The sequence below is a fragment of the Gracilinanus agilis genome, chromosome 2 (assembly GCF_016433145.1).
Source record: "Gracilinanus agilis isolate LMUSP501 chromosome 2, AgileGrace, whole genome shotgun sequence".
Lineage (NCBI taxonomy): Eukaryota > Metazoa > Chordata > Mammalia > Didelphimorphia > Didelphidae > Gracilinanus > Gracilinanus agilis.
The window spans coordinates 101608634-101618720 of NC_058131.1; positions in this window are offsets into that span (position 1 = coordinate 101608634).

Consider the following 10087-nt stretch of genomic DNA (forward strand, 5'->3'; position numbering starts at 1 on the left):
ATTAAAAAGACAACTTTAGAATGAGAATATGGATAGTTTTCTTATTATATAACATAAAGGGATTTGACCATACAACTCATATTTTAATATATGCATATGTAATTATGTATATATGCATCTTTATAGATATATATGTATTTACATATGTTTACAATTTAAATTTTGTTTTAAATGCAAAATGTAGTTTAAGCCTCCCCATAAGAATATGAGGAAGGTAACATAGAAATAATATTTTTTTCAGATGAGAAAACAGACTTGGATTAAATGATTTACCCATGGTTATATGACTAGTAAAATGAAAGAGTCAGCATTTGAACCATGGACTTTTAAATTGGAATTCCAGTTCTCCATCTATATATGTTATGCTTCAATTATTAACATTGAATAATAGAATAATTGATGTTTATTTTGTTTTGAACACACACAAATAAGGAAAGTCAAATTATGTTTAATATTCCCTACTCCAAAAATAAGAAAAGACGAGTGAACACATTTCTTTTTTTCAAATGGTTAAAATAGATAAACAAAAGATTTTGGTGCTTAAAATGGTAACTTTTGGTTCTTAAAACAATTTGCATAATTTAAGAGAGGAGGTAATAAAATATTATTAAGGACATTATGTGTAAACACTTATATGCTGAGCACTTTATAAATTTTCTCATTTAGTTTTCACAACAACCCTATGACTTAGGTGATATAATTACTCTTATTTTACAGTTGAGGAAACAGAGACAAACTAAATGTAGGTTTCTTGCCAAGTTTTATACAGTAGGACCTATTTGAGCTCATATTTTCTAGAGCCCAAGCTCAACTCTCTATCCATTATGTCATCTAACTACCCCATTAGAGTATTTATAACAATTTCATTTTACACAGAAAAAAACTGAGACTCAAAAGGGCAAAGTGATTTGTCCAAGGAAATAATGGGAGTCTATGGCAAAACCAAGGCTAGAACCAAATTATCTGCTTTCCTGTCCAGTACTTTTTACATTACACAATCCAATAATACTTCAATAAAAGGAGAAACAATATTTCATACTAAATAGAAGTTATTTTTGATGAGATGCTATTTGAGTTTTATTTACATCTTTTTTACCTTCTTTAATGAGGACAATTGGGAGTTGACTGTTTCTCATGAACTCAGAGGAAGAAACAGTTCAATGATGGGAAAATCATCTTCCTTATAAGTAGTTCTGTGGCAAGCTTGGGGACAGTGAGGAGACAATCAGAGGCAGAAGCAGGGTATATTGATCTGTTTCTACCCTTCCTGTCCTCCTGCATCTCACAAAGACAATATCCTCATTTTTCTCTGTACCTTCCTCTAAGCCTCTTGTCTTCCTTACCACTTCATCAATAATCACCTCTCTTTCTTCATGAGAAAAAATAAATTCTAAAGAAAAAAATCTCATTAAATTAGTCATTTAAAAATGAATGATTTCACACTACACTAAATATATTAAATATGACTTAGCTTATTTTTCCCTTATCTATCTTATCTTCATTTAATATAGAAGCTCTGCAATCAGAAGTCATACCTCTGCCATTTCATTAAATTGCATATAGAAATGAGGAAAATAGTGCTTATTTGCCTATCTTGCATGGTTCCCATGAGGAATAAATGAGAAATTAAATAATAAAGTATATCATAAAGCACTTTGCAATTTCCTATTACTATTATTATAAAATCATAATGAGAAGTACACCCAAATTGCTCATAATCTAGAGGCTAAAAAATCACTAGGATAATAGTAACAGTTTTATATGGCACCTTAAGTTTATAAGAGATTTTACATACATTATATGATAATATCTGACAATGGTGAAATAGTTTTCTGTTTTCAAATCACTTTCATATGCTATCCCATTTGATTCTTGAATCAGTCCTGCATAGTAGAATGGGAAATGCATACTTTTGCATTTACTAGATAGTAGGAAACTAGAAGTTTAGTGACCTGTCCTGGGTCATCCAGATAGGAATTGGCAAAGTGATGACTGACAACCCATTTTTTCTTAATCTAAGTTCAACATTATTTCCAAGACTGAGCAAATGGAATTTAGATAAACTTCTTCAGAAAATAACTACTTAAAATCTTACATAATAATAGGTAAATTTGAGATTGGAAATTTTAACATTCAGTAATAAATACCTTAAAACACAGCTAACATACAAAACAGTAAGATACAGGTTTCTATACTATTTTGAATTTTAAACAAAATCAGTTTCATAGAATATACATTTTTAAAGATCATTCCTACTTTAGCATTTCTTTCACTAAATCTTGAACATAGTCTTTGACAGTCTTATCAACATTAGTAATAACAGGAAATTAATTACAACTGTAGCCAAGAAATTGAACAAAAACTTTTGACATTAAAATTTTGCATATCTTTGGAAAAACTCATTTAGTGCAAGGCACAAATTTCTAATACAAAGAAAAATGGTCTTTACAAACCTGACTCAAGGTAAATCTAGTCATGCACAACACCAACTTCACCTACAATACTGGATCAATAAGTGTTACTCTATTTCTGTTTCTTATATTTTCAGTATCACCCCTTTCTCTGGGAAAACTCTCATGGCATGTCCTGCTAAAATCAGGCAAAGAGGCAATTCTCAGGAGAAAATATGTTGATTCCAACTTCTTTTCCTAATTTCCTAGAAACTTGAGTTTCAGAATTTTCAAGACGAGTAGGAACCATTACATTTTAAAGACTTTAAATTCTCCATTCATTAGTGGATGTACCTGAGAAAAAAATGTTTTACCTTAGAACATATATGAGGTTAGAAAATACCAATTAGGCAGGAAAAGTTTTTAAAAGTTATTTGACATTATCATTTTCAACCATACATGGATCAGTAAAATTAAAAAAAATAGTAAAAATTAAGGTTGTCATAATAAGTCTTGAGAATGACATAAATGCTTTGACCAACAATAGCACTGCTAGTTCTATATCCCAAACAGATAAAAAATTTGGGAAAAGGACTTACTGATACAAAAATATTTATAATAGCTTTTTTTTTTGTCGCATAAAAGAATTGGAAACCAAAGGGGGTGTCTATCAATTGGCTGAATAAATTGTGGCATATGATTGTAATGGAATATTATTCTGTCATAAAATGAAGAACAAGATGATCACACATATACACAACACACACTCACACACACACACACACACAAACCCTAAAAAACCGTATATGAAATGATGCAAAGTGGAGTGAGAAGAATGAGGAGAACATGATTAAATGTGAGTGATAAATATTACTAACAATTTAAGGATCCAAGAAAACTCCAAGAGACTACTTTGAATAAAAGCTATCCAAATCCATAGAAATCCATGTCATCTCAATTCAGAATAAAGCACATCATTTTCAATTATCTACATAAATTATTTTTGCCTAAGCAATATATGTCTTATTTTATAGTAAGACAAAACATAGAAATATGCATTAAATCATAGCACATGTATACTGTTTATCATATGATCTGCCATCTTGGGGAGGAGGAAGGAGTTGGAAAGAGGGAGAGAACATTGATTGCAAACATTTCAGAAAATAATTATTAAAACATTTATTAACATAATCTGGAAAATACAATAAAAAAGGATGACAGATATGTGGGTAGCATAAGGAAAAGTATCTACTCCAGTTCCTTTTCTTTCTTTTTTCTTCTTCTTTTGTTTCCCTAGAGTACCAAAATCTAAAAAACTGAAGTAAGGAGAGTAAATTGTTCTTAATGTGAATATTTAAGCCAGAAGTCTAGTAAGATGGGGTATATTACAAAAGCTGTTCATATAATCATTTGTTATAACCAATCCATCTCTATAAAATGTCTTTAATGGTTAAGACTTCCATTCTCCCCTTATTCTATATTTTCCCCTTCTGTTAGATCCTAGGCTAGGCTATTCTAGTAGTATTCATATATGATGGGTTCATATATACTGGACAGAATACCTTTCTCTGAAAGATAATTCATAAAATACATGCCTAGAATTAGAAAGGGAATGAGTGCAGGAATTATGAAACATACTATTTTATCTGTATGCTAAAAACAGAGCTCTGAATAGAGTTGGAGCTCTGATTTGATCAGACAAGTCATTGGAATCATTCTAGTGATGAAAATGGGAAAATCCTGGAAAAAGTACTTATTCTAACAAGAACAACAGTAATGACTGACATTTTTATTCTGCTTCAAGATTTGCAAAATATTTTTACAGATAGCAAATAGTTTTAAGAGGCTTGATATCATTATCCCTACTTTACCAATGAGGAAATAGAAGTTAATAGAAGTTGTGATTTTTGCATCACTTAACAACTAATTAAGGGTTGAAGATAGGATTTGAACTAAGGCTTTCCTGATTTCAAGGTTTACACTAAGTCACATAGCTTCTCCTAGTTGCATTGCAAAAGACAGATTTCATACTGATCATTTTAATATTTTATAATGATTTTTCAGCAATATTTTTCTTCCATGAATGCAGAGGTATGCTTTGAACTTGGAATAACTAATGCATCTGACCAATATGAGAGTCAATAAAAGGGCTCATTGATCTATCACCTTTGGAAAAGGAGGTTTTCCGCATGAATGAATTTTCCTTGATCCAGTTTTGCAAAATCATATTTATATTGGACATTTACGTCCACAATTTAATGGGTTTTCCTAGGTCCGTGAAAAACTTTCTACTTCACAAATCTAACATACTCTTTACAAAATCTTCAAGAAATACTCAAGATTTTTAATGCCTTTAAAACATTGTCAGAAAATGAATAAAATATCACAATGGAAATAAGCATTAATATCTTTTTGCTATTCCCATCATTGTTTTATATATATGTATGTAATGTAGATATGGATTATTTTAACATGTATGTGTTTGTGTAAGCTAACTATAAACTTATAGAAGTAGTGCAGCAAAATGGATAGAGACCTTTCAGCAGCATTGGTAAAACCTGGGTCCAAGTCTTTTGTTTAACACCTCCTGGGAAAGTCACTCAACCTAAAAGGGTCCCCAGACATTCTATAAGATTATGAGGAGAAGTAAACACTAGAGGAGAGAGGCAGACAGACAGACATAGAGAAACAAAGAGAGAGGCAAAAAGACAGAGACAGAGAAAGAGTGACAGACACATTGAGATAGAAGAAGCAAATGTAGGTTTGGGGGAATGAAAAATTCTGTTATCATCCTTGACTATTACAATTCACTATTTCGTTGCCATGGATAGTACTTTCTTTCCTGGGGAAGATCTTATGTACTACTTTGTACATGGTCCACTGAGAATTGCTATGGGAAAAAAAAGAATTACATCTCCCTACTGCCAATCTAGTGAAGAGCCCTGTGTGCCAGGCATGGAGACCACTGCAAGTTCTATGTTCAAAGCTTTTCTAGCCTATTAAGACCCATCAGGACATTCTTTCCATTGACTCATGGCCTTCTGAATGATACAATGAGATTTTATAGGAAGTCTTTAGAGGAAGTTATGACAATGGATTTAAAATATGTATTTTCTATGAAAACAGTTAAATTCCTCTTGTAATAGCTGTAGTGGGAAGAACTTCAAGTTAGGACATATGGCTTAGGCACAACTCTGCCACTTACTCAGGAGAGGGAACTCTAATGCCTTTACCAAAATGGCCAAAACCTGTTCTAAAAGTTAAACTATTAGAGCTGAAATTCTTAAAATAGGGTCAATGGCTAGATTTGGTGTGAACTATAAATCTGCATGAGAAAAACAATATAAATTTATTTTCACCAACTTTTCGCTGCCTTTTGTAATTCTTTTTTTTTAAGAAAATAATTCATCCAAGAAAGAATCCACAGACTGCACTAGAATAATGAGTTTTTAGCACTGCTCCCCCCCAAAAAAAGTGTAGAACTTCTTTCTTAGAGCAGTACCTAAGGAAAAGAGAAGTTAAATGACTTGCCCAGAGTTACACAATTGGTATGATATATGGTAGGACTTGAACCAAGGTCTCTTTGACTTTAAGGGCATCTCTCTGCACAATATAAGATTGCCACTCTGAGTTATTATTAGAGAATATATGCATATGTAAAATACTTTTGTATGCTATTATTGTTATTTATGGGTATTTTTCAACTAGCCTATTAAGTGATAAACAATTTGTGATTCTCCTAATTATAGTGCTACACTTTTGCATTCATATCATCCTAATCTGGGAATTCTTCCCCTATATTCTAGAAATCCCCCATTTCATTTCTATTTTATCTGAACTCATTTACCTGGCACATAAATGAAGAAATATTTATATGTAAAAAAGAAATATTTAGCATAGTACCAGATGTGTTATAAAGTAGGAGCTGTAGAAATTCTGATTCCCTCCCTCTTGAATTTGTCTGCATCTTAAATTAGCTTTTCTATATTGGCAAAATCTTTAAAAAAAAAAAGAAAGTTTTAAAAATATTGTAGAGGTTAGGTCACTGGTCTATCAAATGACATAATGAAGGACTCTGTTAGGATCCAAGTCGGTTCTGAATTTCTTGGTTCCTATATTAATACACTTCTTATATCTATCTGCATCACCTTATCCTATTTATCTATTATCTTTCTATGGGAAAAATAAGACATTGCAAAGATATTAAATGAAAGACACAGAGAAAAGCAGGGAGGAGGTCAGGATCATAAATATCTTCTAATATTTGTCAAAACATATTCCTGTGACTCAACATTTGTTTGTCATCTGGGCACGATATTATTTTCTGGTAATTATGGTTCTTGGATGTTAGTCAAAGAGGGCATGATGGGTTTAAACAACAATGTCTATAAGCAATTGCAACATGGGGACTAATAAGTGAATAATTACTGGGCTCATGTCTGATCTGTACTAATGTTTCTGGAACATGAACACCTACATGCGGTTAATTATAGATGTGTTAACAGGAGTTCTACATGGATATGTGAAAAATTATGAGATCCTTAGCTCATCTTTTATTGGGCTTCACCAAGTCCAAACTATGTTCAGATGTTTGTGGAGCAGTAGAGAAATGTCTTGCTCTTTGAGACAGATATATCCTTTTAGGGGAATAATTGAAGAGTTATTTTTTTCTTTTTTTCATAACAAAAGACTACCTTACATAAATCATTTAGCTGAATTCTTCAAAAGACTTACCCCTTTAAGAAAACACTATCACCCAAACCTTCTCAACAAATGCCTTCTCTAGATGGCTAATGCCTTAAATGACTCCCTTTCAGGAGACTCAGGAAACTGCTGTTTTAATTAATATCTTGACTACCCCCAGGGAACTGTGCCAGCCCCAGAAGAATGCATCATAATAGCCAGATCTCAGCATTAGCCAGGTAAATGGAGTGAGCTGTTGAGACCTGCACTTTTCAGCCCTGAAAGCCAGTGGCCTCATATGTAAAGACAGCTTTTAAGCATTTCCAATCGCTAAATGCTAAGATCTTTAGCATTAAACGCAGAACATTTGTGGAGTTTGTCTGCTCCTTCAAATCACTGGCTTTAACTGAAAAATAAACTACAGGATAAAGGTCTGAAGGCCTCATCAGTCGTTTGCCAAGCCTCAAAGCCTCATCACATAGGAAAAAACATTTTTAACTTGTAGTATACAATTCAAAGTAACGGGGTGACTTCTTGATATGTCATTAAATCTTGATTTGTCATTTGATCACCCCCTTCCCCACCCCACATTCACACATACAAACACACACACACACACACACACACACACACACACAAAATGCATAGATATTAACATTCACTCACTGCTGGGTACTTCCTCATAAATTATTAAAAACTAATGACGTTATATTTGCAGCCAGGGCAGACTGCTCATCTGTTCAAGTTCCTGGCTATTTTGAAAAAAGGAGAGATACATCTTATCACTGCGTTTCATATTGTGTATTTAAAATAGAGATTTTTCATGGAAGTGCATGTTTTTTGATTGCATACAGGGTATCAGTTTAATTATCTCCTGTAAAAGAGAAAGTTGTGGGCATGATTCCATCCCTTATTCTTCCTTTTTCTAATGCAAAATGCTTTCTTGTAATCTCCCATTATCCTATATGTTCATAAGTGGACACTTAGATGGTGACACAAAGTCTGTGATGATCTTTTCCCTCCTTTCGGTGTTCTGATACTCTACATTGTCTCAAGCTTTTCCTCTTAAGCAGCATTGATTGATGCTTTGTCACATCGTTTGCTTTTTGCTTTTTATAAAATTCATCCCACAGAAACTAGAGAGTTGGAACTTTTTCCATTATGATTGAGAACATAGAAACCAATGATAATAACACTAAATGAGATGCTGTAATTTTCTAATGAGGAGGGATGGAATGTTTCTTTGGGACAAACAATAAGGTATCTGCCAACCATTTTCCATCAACATCTTTGTGATTAATGGCACTCTGCTTAGTCCATCCCTCCCTCTCTCAGTTCTTTTTTTCACTTGGGTTTTTATCTTGCTGAATACAAAATTATTTTTATCACAATAGGAGAGGAAAGGTGATTTTTTTCTTTTGAAAGCTAAGTGGCCAAGAGAGTTAGGTTCCAGTTCTACCTTCATCACTAATTATCCAGAGGTTTGGAAGAGTTCCCTAAATTCTATAAAACTTATTTTTGACTCTTTGAAACTGGAGCAATTAGAGCCATTAGAAAGAATTCTGGTATGGGCAAAGGAGAGGAAGAAATAACAGAGAGAGAGAATGAGGATCAAGAGGACAGCATGTCCTGATTCACTGAGGTTATATGAGACTAAACTCAGAAGAGACATACAATAGGGAACAGAGGGGGGCCATGGTATGGGGTGTTGTGAGACAGATAACTGACAGCAACCCTGGAACAGATGTATCCCATGAGGGGGTTTGGGGGGAAAGAGTACCCTCCTCCTGTATTGGAAAAAAAAAACTGATCACTGCTTTAGCTATGACTCTGAGAGTCATTCATTAACTTTTTAGGGTTGGGAGGATCAAAGGAGATAATCTACATGACCATATTTCTAAAGCATTATTAATATATATGTTGACTACATAATTATTTAGAATATTAACAGGAGTTATTATACATTCATAACATATACATACATGTATAACATATGGATGCTCTTTTTAGCCTGATGCTGGTCTGCATTCCCCTTTTCTTGGTGCCTACACAAATATGTAGAGAGACACCACCAGGCTGATTGCAAGTTATGACTCTTAGCAACAATAATTTTGAAAAATCTATCAAGTTATAGACATGATATGATCTATGTAGCAGAAGAAATGCCCACAATGATGTAATTATATGTTCTCAGAATATTGAAATAAGTAAAATTCTAGTACAGTATAAAGCTTTCTAATATATGGTTGAATCATTTAAAAGGATAATAAAGATACTTCTACAAAATGTGTTTTACATTATAGAATAGATTTTTATATAAATGTCTTATTACATGGTAAAATCAAAGCATATATTACAAAGTTACATGGGCATATAAAAAACTCCTTTTTCTGCCCTATAGAATACTAAAACACTTATTTAGGGACATTTTTTCCATGATATTTAAAGGGCAATCTGTAACTCAATTCCTTTGGGAATATTTTTGATGGAACTAGGTGTCCTAATTTTGCTACTTTCTTTTTAAAAATCCTTTAAGTATAGTAAGGCATTAAAGATCAAGTTTTTGGTCATTCAGCTGTGTTGTTAACAGATTTTCTTTCTAATTTCTTAAGCTATAATCTGATTTGATGAAAAGTCATGATTACATTTAAATTGCATAGATTTCCCAAAATAGTATAGTCCCATGATTTATAAAGGAGAAATTAAATGAACTTTAGGAGGAAATAACAGTAAAACTATGCTAGTAGGGTACCTCAACTTCCCATTTTCAGCTCTAGAAAAATCAAAGCAACAAAATTAGCAAAAAAGAATTAAAATGAAGTGAATGAAATCTTGGAAAAGTTAAAAATAATACATGTCTAGAGAATTTAATGGAAATAGAAATTAATATATTTTATTTTCAGTAGGGCATGACTCCTACACAAAAATTGACCATGCGGGGTATAAAACCTCACAATCAAATGCAGAAAGGCAGAAATAATATATATATATATATATATAAATATATATATATA